Genomic DNA, 18,122 nt, shown 5'->3' with positions numbered 1-18,122 from the left:
ACATGCATGTTAGGCAAGTATCAAAAAAAAAAAAAATCACAAAAGCAAAAAACCTAAAAAAAGTTAAATACATGGGTTTTTTTGTTTTACTGCTGTGCTTGATATACACGAAGTAATGGATACCAAGCAATTCATTTTACTGCATCTTTACTTTTACATTTGTTCTTAGGTTGCCTAAAACATTTAAATACAAATAAAATGAGTGTAGCAAAATAATGAAAGCAAACAGCAGGTAACTTTACAAAAAATGGAATGTGAACCGTTTCTGCCCTTATCCAGAGTAAATTGGGTCACAATTTTGTCTAAAGGAACACTTCTGCAGCTGCAGTCAAAGGTGTGCACACTGAGATTGAGTATTCCACAGATACAAATGGTTTAACATGTAGTATCCATGAGATATCTGTTTCTACCACAGCCTTACAAGTGCTCTGAACCTTAAAAGTACCCCTTAAAAGTAACTACACCTGTGACTGGAATCAATTATCCCTTTTATCCCCCACCAGGACAAATCAATATGTAGGCAGTTTTCTTTGCTTAGACATGGAAGCAGTTTTAACACTGGCCCCTGTGAAGCCACAATGTACCAAAAATACTATGCCAAACATTTATAACTTGTATAAAATTCCACATCCCCATATTGGCCACCTCAAGATGAAAACAGATAACTCCCTAAATGTTAACTGGCTCTACTCCCCTAATATTAAACATAAAAACCACACGGAAAATATAGAAATTCAAATAGAAGTAACATAAACCTGTCATAAATCGTAAACAAAAAACTATTTGTGGGACAGCATGGATGACAAAATGGCCTACTGTGTAAATTTTAGAATGAGGCAGACAAAAGTTGGAAGGCCGGTTAATTTTCCCCTCCTCCTGCTTCAGCTTCATCTCCTTGGGTATCCGATGTCCACAATGTCAAGTTGTCTCTCAGCAATTGCATTATTAGCGTGCTGTCTTTGTATGACTCTTCACTTAATGTATCAAGTTCAGCAATGCCTTCATCAAAAGCTGTTTTTGCAAGAGAGGAGGCTTTCTCTGGGGAGTTCAGAATCTCATAATAGAACACAGAGAAGTTAAGGGCCAGACCCAATCTGATAGGATGTGTTGGTTGCATTTCCTTTTTGCTGATTCAAAAGCTTCTTGGTATGCTTGTTGTGACTGATCCACAATTCCTTTCTTGTCATCACCAGCAGCAAGCTCAGCCAAGTAAGGGTAGTAGTCTCCTTTCATTTTCAAATAGAAGACTTTGCTCTCTCTTTGTGAAGCATTGGGGATCAAGAACTTTTCCAAAAGAGACAGTACATCATTGCAGATATCTCTTAGCGTGGTCTCAATTTTCTCTCTGTATTCTCGAGCCATCTGCTGTTTTTTCTCAGCACCTTCCGTCTTTTGCTCAATACTTGAGACGACCCTCCAAGATGACCTACGGGCTCCTACAACATTCTTATAAGCAACTGAGAGAAGATTCCTCTCCTCATTGGATAATTCAGCTCCTTGCTCAGTTACAGACTTCATGCAGGCTGCCATGTCATCATATAGTTCAGCCTGCTCGGGCAGTTTGGCCTTCTGAACCAGCTCATTTTTATCCATGACTGGATGTTCTGTGTCTGGAGTGGGTGGCGGCGGACGGACTAGGGCTCAGCAGTTTCTGGGTGGCGGCAGCGGCGAGGTTGAGACTCCGTCTTCGACTCTTTTTAAAGGCTAAGATTCCATTGAATGTATTTGTTAATCATTCATATAAGGACATTTGCATTGTTTCCCTGAGCTTCTTTTTGAATGAGACAAATGAACTGCTTCCTTTTGTTGGACTTTCACTTCCTTGTGGCTAAATAAATTCCTAACTACTACAAGTCATACATGTGTAGAGATCCATGGATAAAAATACCTGAAAAATGCACACTGCACAGGATAACTCTGGAGGCGACGGTAGGATAGCGAGGATACTTTTTTCTCCTTTTTAAAATCATAACATTTGAACCCTAACCATACCCTAACTCTAACCGCAACCCCTAACCCCTAACTCTAACCCTAACTCCTAAAAAAAAAATAAATAAAGTAAAATAAAATCATAACATTTTACAGTCTTGAATTTCCTGCTACTTATCATGTTCTCTGGTGTTTTCCAAGGATTGCCAGCATAATAGTTTCATACGAAAGATCCTGACATACAAAAATACACATTATGATGATTATTATATTAATAACAATAATGATTATAATAGCATTACCATTTATTGAGCTTTTTCTGCGTACCTGGCACTGTGCTAAGCACTTGACACTCACTATCTCATTTAATGTTCACAAAAGCCCTGTGAAGCATATGGCTATTATCAGCTCCATTTTATATAGGTAGACACTGAAGCTTGGACAGGTAACTTACTCAAGGCCACACAGAGTTACATCAGACATTGGAACCTGGGTCTGTCTCCCTGCAAAACCCCAGTTCTTTACCACTAACCTTAATTGGAAAAAAAGCAAAATCAATAGACTTAACGTGAGGAGTCAAAGGGGCATCGTGTGTAAATTCAGGTCAGTGCCTGGTGGGGTCTCTTTGAGTACCTTCTGGGCGCACACCACCGGCCCAGCCCGACATGCACGAACCCAGCGGAGCCAGACCAGATTCCTGTTCTGATCCTTTCGGCATTTTCCTTATCGCCGCAGCCTGAGCTCAGCAGGCACCTCCCCTCCTTAGCAATTGGCTCCTCCTACGCAAGCGCACTGCGACCCGGAACTGAGCCGGATTCCGCGTGTCCCCGAGTGCGGTGGCTCCAGTGCAGGGGGAGCGAGCCGAGCAGAGCCGCGGGGACGGTGGGCAGGGCCTCTGTGTAAGCTGCACAGTCACGCGGGAATGAATGGCATGGACGTCTCTTCTCAAGTGGAAGGAGTCGCAAGAAGTTTCAATTGCCCAATTCTTTCATTCACCGATCCATTTATTCCAGAAACATGTATTAGTGAATGCTGTGTGTGGCCACCCACCTGGTAGAAAGACTGTGCTCCCTGCGCTCCCACACTTGATAGCTACAACAGTATGAGCAGGTGTGGAGGACTAGGGGATACGAAGGATGTTCCTTGACCCCACCCCCATCCCCGCTCCCAGCATCCTAATGGGAGAATACGTGCTGCAAGACAGCCGGCCTCTATCAGGGTTCATGTCTGCGCAATTCTGTTTTCTTAAAAGTTAGTTTCGCAGATCTGCAGCAACCTGTGCCAATATTGCATAAATTTCTCTTTTCCTCAATGTCTGCTTCAAGTCACTCCTTCACCCTCCATCCCAGTTCTTCCTCCCCGCGCCCTACCAACCTCCCCTGAATAGTTGTTTAACAAATTGTAGAAATGCTCGGCTTTGAACCCACTTTTTTTTTGTTTGTTTTTTTTGGAGACGGGGTCTCACTCTGTCCCCTAGGCTGGAATGCAGTGCTATAATCAGTTCACTGTAACCTCCAACTTCTGGGCTCAAGCAATCCTCCTGTATCAGATTCCCCAGTAGCTGGGACCATAGGCACATTGCCCAGGCCCGCTTTTTGTTTTTATTTTGTGTTTCAGAGACAGCGGTGTGGGGGGGCGTATCTCTATGTTCCAGACTGGTCTTGAACTCCTGGCCTCAAACAGTCTTCCGTCTTAGCCTCCCAAAGTGCAGGGATGACAGGTGTGAGCCACCACCTCTGGGCCTGAAACTTGTGAACTAAAATAAAATCTTTAGGCTTCCCCCGCCCCCCACTGGCTGACTGAATGGACCCCAACTCGGCCAAGGGGATATCCTAAAACTAAATTGCCTGATAGGAGGAGGGAGGTGAGACATGCCTCATCATGCCCCCTCCCTTCTTGGAGATATCCTTTGTAATCCATTAACAGGCCTAAGGGTATGCAAGACAAACCTGCAGGTCCTCAATTTACACAACAAATGTATGTCAGGTGACTTGTCTCTGATTAACAGACCTCCTTATCTTAAAACATTCCAAGCCTTTAGACAAAGCTTCATGTCTTTAACCAATTACAAGTCAAAGAATCTTTAAACCTACCTATAACTTGTAAGCCCCTGCTTCAAGATGGCCCACCTTTTTGGGCCAAACCAATGTGTGCCTTCCATGTATTGATTTATGACTTTATATGTAATGCCTGTCTCCCTGAAATGTATAAAACCAAACTGTAACCCAACCACAGCAAGTCCACTTGCTCAAGGCTTCTTGGGTGTGGCTCTAGGTCATGGTCCTCAAATTTGGCTCAGAATAAATCTCTTTAAAATTATTTTACAGTTTGGTTTCTTTTCCACTGAAAAACCATTTTCTTTTATTTCTGGAATATATGGTCTTTAACTCATTCAGAAATAGCATGTGTGTGTGTATAATTTTATAATTTCCCAGTTCCAAAAAGCTTTTCATCTATCCAGTATTATAAGCAAGTATAGCAATCTGGTAGATTCCTTGACACTGTCCCCACCCCCACATTTCCAAATCCAATATATTATCAAGTCAATTTTATGTCCCTCAGTTTCTCAAACCTGTCTTTGTCACACCATCTCCACCCACCACCTTAGTCCACACTCTTACCTGGATTACTACTATACCCACTTTCAATTTCATTTTTGCTTCCTTGCTAATCCATTCTCCCGAGGCAGAGTAATTTTCTTAATATACAAATAAAATCTGTCATTGGATGCCTAACACCTGTTAATGACTTACCTTTGTTTCCAGGATAAAGACCAAAACTCTTAGTGGGACCTGCAATGTGACCCTGCCAAAATCTAACTCTCTTTTACTCTGTTCTCCACTCTCTGCCTTTCTGTCTCACCCACTGACCTTCTTTCAGTTCCTTAAAAACACCCTTCTGCCTCAGGAACTTGGCACGTGCTATTCCTGCTGCTTACTGTGTTCTTTTCCTTGCTCATGACATTCTTAACACCTACACATCCTCTAGGTCTCAGATTCAGCATCACTTCTTAAGAGAAACTTTCTCTTTGCCTCCCAGACCAAGTCATTACAAAGATAAATTCCAGACTCCTAGCCTGGCACAGTGGCTCACGCCTGTAATCCTAGCACACTGGGAGGCCAAGCAAGGCAGGAGGATCACTTGAGGTCAGGAGTTTGAGACAAAGATAAAATCCACCATGTAAGCATGATTAAAGCAAAAAAGTGTGTGTGTGTTCAGAATTCCATTTGCTCTTCCAAGCGCACTCTTCACTTTTCTCTGCCATGCTTTGTGCCCGAGGAGTCTGACTTTTGCGGATTACACCAACATCTCCCTGCCCCTCTGGCCAGTGGGAAGCACAGGTAAGAGTTCACTGCACGTGGCAGTGTCAAGTTGTTTATCCTTTGTTCCCTCCAGGGCAGCTCGAGGCTGGCTGCTTCCTCAACTAAGAGCCAGCTACAGCTTCTGTCAGGCAGCTGTCTCCATGGAGCTTTCTTTGTCTCCAAGTTCCAGGAACTGCCCTTCCTCTTCCTCCTTCAGGCCAAAGGGTGCTAGCAACAATGCTGTCACAAATGCATTATTACTTGTGGTTCGCCTAATCTCCACCCACTCTGTTGTAAATAGTCCTTGTAGTTAACACTCCTCAAATTACCCTCTTGAAGTGTGCCATCTGTTTCCTCTAGGGACCCTGACTGAGACATGGCCCCGGGGAATTGTTCATGTAACTAAAATTTACCTCACTGATGTCGAAACTTTTCCTTATGGCCAATAAGGGATTATCTAGTCCTTTCTATTTATAAAATGGAATGCTACGTGGTTATTGAAGAATCATGTTTTTGAAAATAGAAACAGGATACAAAGAATATGTTGAATTTGATCTCAAATTTATTTAAAAAAATTATGACAAATGTGTATGTGTGTATAAGATTCAACAGATACACTCCAAAATGTTAGCAGTCGCTTTAAGAGTGTCAGGATTATTTTTTCTGTATTTTTTCTTCTATTTTCCTGTTTTTCTGCAATACTGATACATTATTATTATAATGATATATATGTATTTGCAGGTGTTACTTTAAAACATTTTTACTTGATCCAATTCCAGTTATAAATTAATTCATTAAAGTATAAATTAAATAAGACAATGAAAATGTATTGCCTAGGATGTTACTTGGCACAAGGTGCTTAACTCAATATATCAATAATAATTTATTGTTACAAATCAATGTTTTTCATACTTCTCTGCTTTACTAAACAAAATACAGAGAACATAAATTAGCCTTTTCTGGATGACTTGGGAATATTAATTATTATATTATGTTTTAATAGAATGATGCTCTAGGCTCATTTAATTCAATTCTATCATTAAACATGCAAAAGAAAATCTGTAAAATAGAATCATCCCCAGAGAGGTTAAGTGACTTCCCTGAGGTCATATACAGCTAATTAGTGCTCTCAGCTCATTTTTTTCTCTCTAAAGACTTCCTTCAAGATGCTTCCTTTCCTCTAGAGAAATATTTCTTTTCCTATATTTGTCTCTACCCATAACTTAGTTAATTCTATTACAAGCTTTTTCTTTAAGTAACCGTATTTCTATCTTTGTCATAGTACATTGTGTACAGTTTTTTCTTCTTCTCTCTCTTTGCCTCAGTTCTATTTTGATTTTGGAAATAGACTTAATCAGGTGAAATGAGTACTAGTGATAGGTCCAGAGAAAGGAAATAAAAAAGATTCAGAGTAAAGTTAGATTTAAGAATGAATGCCATCAACTTTTAGAGTATGTATCTTGAGAAATCACACAAATGTGGTTGGGCAGTGTGGCTCACGCCTGTAATCCTAGCACTCTGGGAGGCTGAGGCAGGAGGATTGCTTGAGCTCAGGAAGTTTGAGACCACCTTGAGCAAGAGTGAGACCCCATCTCAACTAAAAATAGAAAAAATTAGCTAGGCGTGGTGGCACACATCTGTAGTCCCAGCTACTTGGGAGCCTGAGACAAGATAATCACATGAGTCTAGGAGCTTGAGGCTGTGGTGAGCTACAATCGCACTCTAGCTTGGGTAAAAGAGCAAGACTGTGTCTCTATAAAAAAAAATAATAACAAAAAGAAATTTTTAATTTTTATGAAGTCCAATTCATCAACTGTTTCTTGTCTAGTTAGTGAATTGTGTTGTAAGAAATAATTATCTATCCTAAGGTCATGAATTCTATGTTTTCTTCTAGAAACTTTATGATTTTACCTTTCACATTCATGCCCCTACTAAACATACCTTTCCTAGAATTTTGATACACACAATAATAATCCTTAAGTAGTATTTAAAGCTGTGGCAATAACTGAGATCATTAAGAGAGGGTAAAGAAATAGGAGAGGGGGGACCAATTTATGTCAATCAAATTTCCAACAGGATTGTTCATAGAACTTGACTAGCTGATTCTAATATTTGTCTGAAAGAAAAATTGATCAAGAATAGTCCAGACACTTTTGCAAAGAGCGAATTGATGGGGTTTGCTTTATCAGATATTACAATATTTTATAAAGATATGTAATTTAAAATGTACATTATTCTGGAGAAATAGAAAATTTTGTCAAAGAAACAAAATAGAGTTCAAATATAAATAGGGATTTCTAAGCACAAGGGAAAGGATATACAAGTCCATAAGTGATATTGAAACAACCATCTATCCATTTAGAAAAGAAATAAAATCCTTAATATACATTAAGACAAAGATAAATTCCAGACAGATTATGAAGCTTAGCATTAAGAAATCGTTCAAGTATTAAAAGCAAATATAGGAAATTTGTTTAAAATCTTGATGAATATCTTATGCAAATGCAAAATAATGACACATTGTGGAAAAATTGTCTTCTGCATGAGATCATAAGCAAAGTTAGAGGAGAAGCAAATTAAAACAAATGAGATGCCGTTTTTCAGGATCAGATTAGGAAAAATTTGTTGATCAAAAAACACCCATTGTGTGACTTAATGGATACCCTGGTGCATTGTTAATGCACATTTAAATTAGTATAATAAATCAGTATAATTTTTTTGCAGGACAGTGTCTATTAGTTAGAATTTTAAATGTGCAACCCTTTCAATCTAGAAATCCCACACCTGCATATACATTCTAGAGATATACATGTGCACCGAGGGGCATTTATACAGTTCACTAGAACATAAATATTGATAAAAGGTGTTTGAAAGTTATAAAGTAACCATATTGTGTAATACTGCATTTCATTGAATCTAATATGACATCAATTATAAGATTCATCAGTATTTTGTGTACTGTTAAGAAAAACAATGCCACCAACCTATGATATAATGCCTTCTTATGTAGAATTTATATTTTATATTTAATGAAAGATATTTTAGACTTATTTGACTGTAGATTTCTAAATCATGTTTCACTTTTTTGCACTCAGAAAATAGAAAATATAAAGGAAATAAAAGGGTTAAGTTACTCTTAAAACAACTTCACATTGAGGATCTGACTCTTCTGAATCACCTGTTTAAAAATTTTTATGGGTACATACTAGTTGTATATCTTCATAGGGTACATGTGATGTTTTGATACAGGCATGCAACGTGAATTAATCAAGTCAGCGTAATTGGGTATCCATCACCTCAGGCATTTATCATTTCTTTATGTAAGGAACATTCCAATTCTACTCTTTTAGTTATTGTAACGTATACCCTAACTTGTTGATTATAGACACTTTGTTGTGCTATCAAATATTGTTAATTCTATCTATGTAACTATATTTTTGTATCCATTAACCATCTCCACTTTATCACCTCCTCCCCCCTACCCTTCCCAGCCTCTGGTAACTGTCATTCTACTCTCTGTCTCCATGAGATCAATTGTTTTTGATATTTAGCTCCCACGTATGAGTGAGAACACATGAGATATGTCTTTTTGTGCTTTGCTTATTTCCCTTAACGTAATGTTCTCCAATTCCATCCATGTTACTGCAAATGGCAGCATTTCATTATTTTTTGTGGCTATATAATATTCCATTGTGCATACATACCACAATTTATTCATTCATTCATCTGTTGATGGACACTTAGGTTGTTCTGAATCAGTTTTGTATCAGAGTCAATAATTATGCGCTTTTTCCCATCAAGTTGTCCTGTGTGTCATCCAAAGCATCAGTGATACAGCATTTCTTTAAAAAAGTGTTCCTCTATTTTAGTTTCTAGGATTTTCTGTGAAGCCACTGACACCCATTCTCAGGTTTTGATATACATGTAAATCTTAATGTGAAAAATTGTATGTCAAAAATTGATGAAATATGTGTGTTATGCAGAACCATCTCTTCTAGTACATATTAAATGAGAGTAGCAATTTGCAAAAAAAGTACAGTATAATTTCATATATGAAAGAAAAAGCTAAGTGTTTCTGTTGCAAACACCACAGATTGGCTTCCCACAGCCATTCATAATCCTCTCTGCTTTTTAACGTCTAACAGCTTTATTGAGAAATTAGTACATTTATACTGTTGTGCAACCATCACCATGATCCAATTTAAAAGCACTTCCACCCCCACTGGTGGTAGGGAGAGCACACTAGGTGGGGGCAGGGGCTGTGGAGGGAACGCCAGGAAGTGGGCAGGGTCTAGTTAAGACTGCAGGGTGGCTTTGGGCTTACAAAATGGCAAGGACCAGTTTCTTATGTTGAAAGAATGGCATAAAGCTCCAGTTTCATATATATTTTCTTTCTATTTTATCATTTAAGACATATGCATTACTCTCTACAATGTACGGGCTCCAAGCAAGAGGACTGCCTTTCCTATGTTCCCACATTTGTAGGTGTAGGAGGGTAGTATTACAACGCACTGCAATAAGTACAACAACAGAGCAAGGAGTCAGGGTGGGCGTGGGAGGAGGGGAAGGGAGATTACAGAATGAGGTGGTGTAGGTCATGTCCAAATATGCACTTACCAGGGAAATGGCACTGGGGGCAGACTCTAAGCCATGTCTTATGAGTCCACAATCTTTATTTGATCCCCTCCACTGTGTTCCACAGCATTCTGCATTAAACCCATCAGCTCTTACAATGTATTGTATCTGCCAGATTAGTTGTCAGTAATCTCCATTAGACTACAAACTCTTTAAAGGCATAGACTGAATCTTGCCTATAATTAAACCCCCAGCTCTAACACAGTTCCCGACACAGAGTAAGCCTCATCTCCATAAAAATACGATGAATGACTATATCCTTTGTGCCAAGGGTTGTGTAATAAAAGTGAATGAGACTTCAGTCCTACCTTCTTGGAGCTTACACTCAAGGGGGTTGGAAGACAGGCTCCCCACAATAATATAAGTTGAGGAAAGGAGCCCTAAACAGAGGGGCAAATAACCAGGGATGGGCCTGCAAAAGGTAAAACCATTAATCCTCCTACTAGTCCCCAAGATTATCACTGTGGTCCCAAAGTAATTGTGCTCAGGATATACAGGAAATGTTAAGAAAGTGGTGGCCTCTACTTTAGGAAGCCCATAATCTTAAAAAACAAAAAACCAACCAACCAACCAAAAAGCCTGTGGTGCAGAAGGCCATACTATGGTTGCTAAAGCCTAATCAGCCAAAGACTATATTCAGATTATGGATTCATTGCAGCCAAGGAGAGCACCCCCCAGGAACCAGGCACTCTACAACGAGAGAGAGAAGGCAGCATCTTTTATAAGGTTGTAACTACACGGAAGGTTCTGAGGATGATCTAGGGGAAGTGGGATCGGTTCTGGATTGGCTGCTGTTTCTGAAGCAGGATCAGGGGAAGTGAAATAAACTAGGGATTGGGTGCTTCTGTTGATGGGATATCCTGGCCAGTCACAGCGAGGACACTGCAGACATCATCAAACACGGAGGGGCAGGACCAAACAATGGAAAACAGCAACAGCAACAAGAAACTTCCTGCAAGATGAGCCTGCAAACCAAAATTCAAAGTACAAGTGGAAGATACACTCCTGAGGAAATGCATAATATAGCATACAAAAATGTTTTAAGATTTTCAAAGGAATGAAGGAAAAACATCTATAAAAGAAAATGAAGGCTGGGCACAGTGGCTCACACCTGTAATCCCAGCACTTTGGGAGGCTGAGGCAGAAGGATTGCTTGAGCCCCTCCATCTCTACAAAAAATAAAAAATAAAAATATTAGCCAGGCATGGTGGCCTGTACCTGTAGTCCCAGCTACTTGGGAAGCTGAGGCAGGAGGATCTCTTGAGCCCAGGAGTTCGAGGCTGTAATGAGCTATGATCACACCACTGTACTCCAACCTGGGCAACAGAGTGCGACCTTGTCTCAAAAAAAAAAAAAAAAAAAGAAAGAAAAGAAAAAGAAAAACAAAAGAAAAGAAAATGAAACAATGAAGCAAAACTACTGCCAAGGTGAAAACCATAGTGAAATAAAAATCTCAAAATACATGTTAAACTCTAGACTAAACACTGTAAAAAAAAAAAAAAAGAGACGGGAGATTGTACTGATGAACTCATCGACAACATCTACAGAGAAAAAAAGATTGTTTTAAAAATATGAAAAAGCAGTCAAGAAACATGGAGAGTAATTTGAGACATTTCAAGATATATTTAATAGTGGATAAAGTATATATTATATGAATTCCATCTCAGTAAAGCTGCTTTAAAGATATATCTATTTCTGTCTGTCCTATCTATGAGATCTGTGAGTTACAGAAGGAATAGAGAAGTGATACTGAAGACACAGCACATCATAATTTCTAGAACTGAATAAAGTCTTAAGTGCTCCAAGAGAAAACCCTAGATACACTTTAGAGAATCTGCAAAATATAAGGAGTAAGAAAATCTTAAAAACCACAATACAAGTATGGAACATAGACCACTGCTAGGAAATGTTGGTGTATGGGTGTACATATATAACTATATATATATATGCAAATTTATTATACAGTTTTCCATGTGTATGTTTTGCTTTGTTTTTAATTAATAAAAAGTATTATACAATACAATTGCTATACAACTTTCTCTCTTCATGTAATAAACCATGGGGACCTTTACATATAACTCTATCAGAATCTGTTTTTTTTATGTAAGATTTTCCTTTTTAAAATGCTGTTTAAAAATAGCATTTGTTAATGTTTTTTCAAATTCAGAGAAAAATAAAAGAGGAGCTCCTAATCCCACTGCCCTCAGACACCTTCTCTTGATATTTTTTAAATGATAAAAAAATAAACATTCATAGCTAGGAAACCAAAACAGTTGGGAAAAACACAAAATTTTAAAAAGATATCATATGATTTCTTCTAGAAAAAAAGTGTTATACATTTATTAACTTATTTATATGGATTTTTCTTTCGGTTTTTTTTTGTGTGTGTGTGTTTGTCTTTGGGTTTTGTTTTGTTTTGTTTTGTTTTTTTGAGACAGAGTCTTGGTATATCGCCTGGGCTAGAGTGCAGTGGTGTCATCATAGCTCACTGCAACCTCAAACTCCTAGGCTCAAATCATCCTCCTGCCTCAGCCTCCTTAGTAGCTGGGACTATAGACACGCAACATGCTGCCCAACTAATTTTTTGATTTTCAGTAGAGATGGGTCTCACTCTTGCTCAGGCTGCTCTTGAACTCCTGACCTCAAGCCATCCTCCCACCTTGGCTCCCAGAGTGCTAGTATTACAGGCGTGAGCCACTGTGCCCAGCCCAAAGTATTGCTTTATATTTTCTTTCTAAGGCTTTTTTAAAAAACATTTAGATGTTAGGTTGAGATATAAATACAATTTTGTTATCCAAATCCATAGCCAATCATCCCAACACCATCATCTTTTCTTTCACTGACTTGAAATGTCACAATCATCATGTTCTGAAGATTACATATATTTGGAGATATATACGTGCCATATATGGAGATCTCAGATTTTCTACTGCAAGGAGAGTGATTAGCAATGTCTCCACTTCTTGCATTCTGAAATCCGTCATCATTTTTGCTCTAAGTCCTTGCTTCCTGTGGGCTGTTCCCACTTAGTGACTAAGCACTGAAGAGGCATTAAGGCAAGCCTTTCGCTGGAGATAAGGGATTCCTTGGACAGGTGACTTTAGCTCAAGAACTCCTTGTTGTTCTTTTTCTTTTTTTTTTTATTTTTTTCTGAGACAGAGTCTCACTCTGTTGCCCGGGCTAGAGTGCTGTGGCGTCAGCCTAGCTCACAGCAACCTCAAACTCCTGGGCTTAAGCGATCCTCCTGCCTCAGCCTACCGAGTAGCTGGGACTACAGGCATGCGCCACCATGCCCGGCTAATTTTTCTATATATATTTTTAGCTGTCAATATAAATTTCTTTCTATTTTTAGTAGAGACAGGGTCTCACTCTTGCTCAGGCTGGTCTCGAACTCCTGACCTCGAGCGATCCTCCCGCCTCGGCCTCCGAGAGTGCTAGGATTACAGGCGTGAGCCACCGTGCCCGGCCTCCTTGTTGGTCTTGATGAAACTTTCTTAGAACCGCACTACAGGGGAAGACCTTTCCTCCCTCTCTCCTCCCTAGAGGATAGGACCCGCATCGTGGACTGGTGGTGCTTCCAGTCCCCTGCACTCATTCCCCAGTTTCTTCACAGACATTTTTCCCAATAGATGACGATATCGCATCCCACCTCGGTTCTGCTTCTCAGAGGATCTGGACTAAATGTTCAAGAGTCTCTTTTGTTTCATCGATCTGTTTGTCTATTCTAGGTCTGATACCACAAAGTTTTAATTGTAATAGCTTTATGTATGTTTTGAAGTCTGGTTGAGTAAGTCCCTTACATTGTCTTCTTTGTCAGAATATTTTTGGCTATTCTCGTGCATCTGCTTCCTCGCTGAACTTGTGTCCCCCTATAATTTATATGTTGAAGCCCTAACCCCCAGTGTGACTGTATTTGGAGATAGGGTTTTTGGTGAGGTAATTAAGATTAAATGAGGTCATAAAGATGAAGCCCTAATCCAATAGGATTAGTGTCCTTATAAGAAAAGGAAGAGGCACCAGAGAGCTCTCTCTTTCTTTCTCTGAGCACACACAGAGAAAATGTCATGTGAGGACACAGCAAGAAGGTAGCTATCTTGCAAGCTAGGCAGAGAGGCCTCACCAGAAACCAATTTTCTGGCACCTTGATCTTGGACTTCTATCCTCCAGAACAGTGAGAAAATAAATTTCTGTTGTTTAAGCCACCCAGTCTGTGGTATTTTATCATGGCAGCCCTAGCAGACTAATACAGAGCGAGATTCTCAGGAGCAAAGTAGTGATGGGACATGGTTGTATGACTATGACACTTTGTTCAAACTGGCAGTAAGGGCAGTGGCAAGTAAGGTGTTGGGAGTGGTTTGGCTTTTTAGGTGATATGGGGAAGAGGGTAAGCCAGGGAAGTAGAGGGAATTGTTGAAGATGAAATTATATGGGATGGATGGAAAAAAGGTTATGATGAAGTACAGATTGTTACCCTAGGTCGTTAAAGAGGAAATGAAAAACAGTGAAAGCAGATTGGAAGCTAAGAGACCTAATTCTACCCCAATTTTGCCACCAGCCTTTATTGTGACTCTGGGCATGACATTTGCCTTTTCTGTACCTCAATCTATAGGATGATGGGAATAGACTTGAAGATTTCTCACTTTTCTTTCAATTCTGGCTGTGTAGAATTCCATGGCTCTATATTTAATTTGGTTCAGAAGAGCCCAGAATAAATGAGTCCTGTACCTATAGTCTATATGAACTTAAGAGTGCAGATGAAGAACTCTCCAGGTTCTACCTAGGGATATACTTATCCACTACCTTTTTGCTTAAACAACCTGTAATTTTAAGGCTTTGCAAGAGAGGGAGCTTAGGCTGGAAGACTAAACAAGGCTAACAATTTGGGATATGGGAGGGCAGGGGATTTGGGAAAAGACTGGCATGATCACCTGGTATGCTGGTTCTTGAGAATTCTGCTTCTTATGACTGTGTTGCAATTATTTCAAACCCACTTCGGATCTCATTTTGGCCTCATTTGTCAGATGGTGAGGCTTTCACTCACTATGTTTTATTAGTCCTCAGCTGCATAAGTGGTTTACATCTGGGTGGGAATAAGTGGCACAGTGCATAGGAAAATCCCCTTCTCCACCTCCCACTTTCAGTACCTCCCCCTGGGTGGATTTGGCATGTAGGAAATACTTGGTAAATAGTTGTTATAGTATGAATGATATAATTGCAATGCCTGAAGAAAGGAGATGAGTAGGATGAAAGAATATATAAAACATGAAGAGCTACTCAGGAGGCTGAGGTAGGAGGATCACTTGAGCCCAGGAGTTTGAATCCAGCCTGGGCAACATGGTGAAACACCATCTCTTTAAAAGAACAAACAAACAAACCATAACGATCCTGAATGTTAAATTCTCAACTACCTAGTGTTTTTTAAAAGAAATCAAAATAATAATTGTTCTCTTTAGAAAAGAATTGTTCACAAATGAAATTGAACCAAAAAAAAAAAAAAAGAAACAAATAAACAAAAAGAATCAATGATACAAAAAGTTGGTTCTTAGAAAAGAAACAAAATCAACAGACCACTAGATAGATTAACCAAGAAGAGAGAGGATTCAAATAAGTTCAATCAGAAAAGAAGAAGGAGACATTGCAACTGATACCACAGAAATACAAAATATCATCTGAGACTGCTATGAACACCTCTATGCACACAAAGTAGAAAATCTAGAGGAAATGGATAAATTTTTGGCAACATAGAACCTCCCAAGCTTGAATCAGGAAGAAACAGAAATCCTGACCAATAACAAATAGCAAAATTGAAACAGTAATAACAAAATCTCCCAACAAAAAAAGGCCCAGGACCACATGAATTCAGTGCTAAATTCTACCAGGTCTATAAAGAACTGGTACCTATCCTATTGAAACTGTTCCATAACATTGAGAAGGAGAGAATCCACCCTAATTCATTCTATGAAGCCAGTATCACCCTAATACCAAAGCCAGAAAAGGGCATAACAAAGAAAGAAAACTACAAACCAATATCCATCATGAACATAGATGCAAAAATCCTCAACAAAATACTAGCAAACCAAATCCAACAGCACATGAAAACAATAATTCACCACAATCAGTGGGTTTCATCCCAGGGATGCAAGGATGGTTCAACACATACAAATCAATAAATGTGATTCACCACATAAACAAAATCAAAAACAAAAACAAGGCCGGGTGCGGTGGCTCACGCCTGTAATCCTAGCACTCTGGGAGGCCGAGGCGGGTGGATCGCTGGAGGTCAGGAGTTCGAGACGAGCCTGAGCAAGAGCGAGACCCCGTCTCTACTAAAAATAGAAAGAAATTATATGGACAACTAAAATATATATATACAAAAAATTAGCCGGGCATGGTGGCGCATGCCTGTAGTCCCAGCTACTCGGGAGGCTGAGGCAGTAGGATCACTTAAGCCCAAGAGTTTGAGGTTGCTGTTGGCTAGGCTGACGCCACGGCACTCACTCTAGCCCGGGCAACAGAGTGAGACTCTGTCTCAAAAAAAAAAAAACACACAAAAACAATATGATCATCTCAACAGATGCAGAAAATTGGAAAAGAGGAAGTCAAACTGTCCCTATTTGCTAACGATATGATCTTGTACCTAGAAAACCCTAAAAACTCCACCAAAAGACTACTAGAATTGAGAAATGAAGTCAGTAAAGTCTGAGGTTACAAAATTAACATACACAATTCAATAACATTTCTATACACTAATAACAACCAAGCTGAGAATCAAAACAAGAACTCAAGCCCATTTACAATAGCTGCAAAAACAAACAAACAAACAAACAAAAAAAAAAAAACAATCTTGGAATATACTTAACAAAGGAATTGAAAGACCTCTACAATTAGAACTGCAAAACACTCATGAAAGAAGTCATAGATGACAAAAACAAATGGAAAAGCATTCCAAGCTCATGGATTAGAAGAATCAATGTTAAGATGTCCATACTGCCCAAAGTAATCTACAGATTCAATGCAATTCCTATCAAAATACCAATGTCATTTTTCACAGAATTAGAAAAAACAATCCTAAAATTCATATGGAACCAAAAAAGAGCCTGAATAGCCAAAGCAATCTTAAGCAAAAAGAAAAAATCTGCACATATCATATTACTTTACTTCAAATTATAGTACAAGGCAATAGTAATGGAAACAGCATGGTACTAGTATAAAAGCAGACACATAGACCAGTGGAACAGAATAGAGAACCCAGAAGTAAAGCGAAATACCTGCAACCAACTAATCTTCGACAAAGCTGACAAAAGCATACACTGGGGAAAGGACACCCTATTCAAAAAATGGTGCTGGGCAAATTGGATAGCCTCATGCAGAAGAATGAAACTGCATCCCTATCTCTCACCATTATACAAAAATTAACTCAAGGTGGATTAAAGACTTAAATGTAAGACCTGAAACCATAAAAATATTAGAAGAAAACCTAGGAAAAACTATCCTTGACATTGGCTTAGGTAAAGAATTTATGACTAAGACCCCAAAAGCAAATACAACAAAAGAAAAAATAAATAAATGGGACTTAAACCAAAAAAGCTTCTGCAAAGCAAAAGATATAATCAATGAAATAAATAGACAACCTACAGAATGGGAGAAAATATCTGCAAGCTATAAATCAGACAAACATCTAATATCCAGAATCTATTAGGAACTCAAATTAGCAAGAAAAAAAAAACCAAATAACCCCATTAAAAAGTGTACAAATGGCCAAAAAATGTGAAAAAACGCTCAACATCACTAATCATCAGGGAAATGCAAATTAAAACCACAGTGAGACACCACCTTATACCTGTCAGGATGGCCATTATCAAAAAGTCAAAAAACAATGGATGCTGGCGCAGATGTGATAAAAGGGGAACGCTTATACACTGTGAAAATGTAAATTAGTATAATTTCTATGGAAAACAATATGGAGATTTCTCAAAGAACTAAAAGTGGATCTACCATTGATCGTTGGTAAAATACAGAATGTTTGCTGTTGCATATAGGTTATATATGTACATGGACAAAATTTCAAATGATATTAAGGAACATTATAGTCAACACTGTTGGTGCTCACCCAGAGCCTCTTTACCAGGCCAGTACATTCCCAGATGCCAGGTGTTGGCCACTAAGGCTTAAAGCTGTACCCTTATATAGAGACTTGCTCTTGACCAAACTAACCTCCACCCCAAGGGGCAATGCACAGCTAATGACTAACCCAAT

At 39.0% G+C, this 18,122-nt stretch overlaps 1 pseudogene; it reads right to left on the bottom strand.

Annotated features, from left to right (window-relative positions):
• Nucleotides 1-517: 517 nt before the first annotated feature.
• On the bottom strand, nucleotides 518-1,626 carry LOC138387441 (14-3-3 protein zeta/delta pseudogene; annotated as a pseudogene).
• Between the last annotated feature and the right edge of the window lie 16,496 nt (nucleotides 1,627-18,122).

The sequence above is a fragment of the Eulemur rufifrons genome, chromosome 7, assembly GCF_041146395.1.
Source record: "Eulemur rufifrons isolate Redbay chromosome 7, OSU_ERuf_1, whole genome shotgun sequence".
NCBI classification, from domain to species: domain Eukaryota; kingdom Metazoa; phylum Chordata; class Mammalia; order Primates; family Lemuridae; genus Eulemur; species Eulemur rufifrons.
Note: the sequence above shows the minus strand (reverse complement) of the source record. Positions and strands in the feature narration are given on the sequence as shown.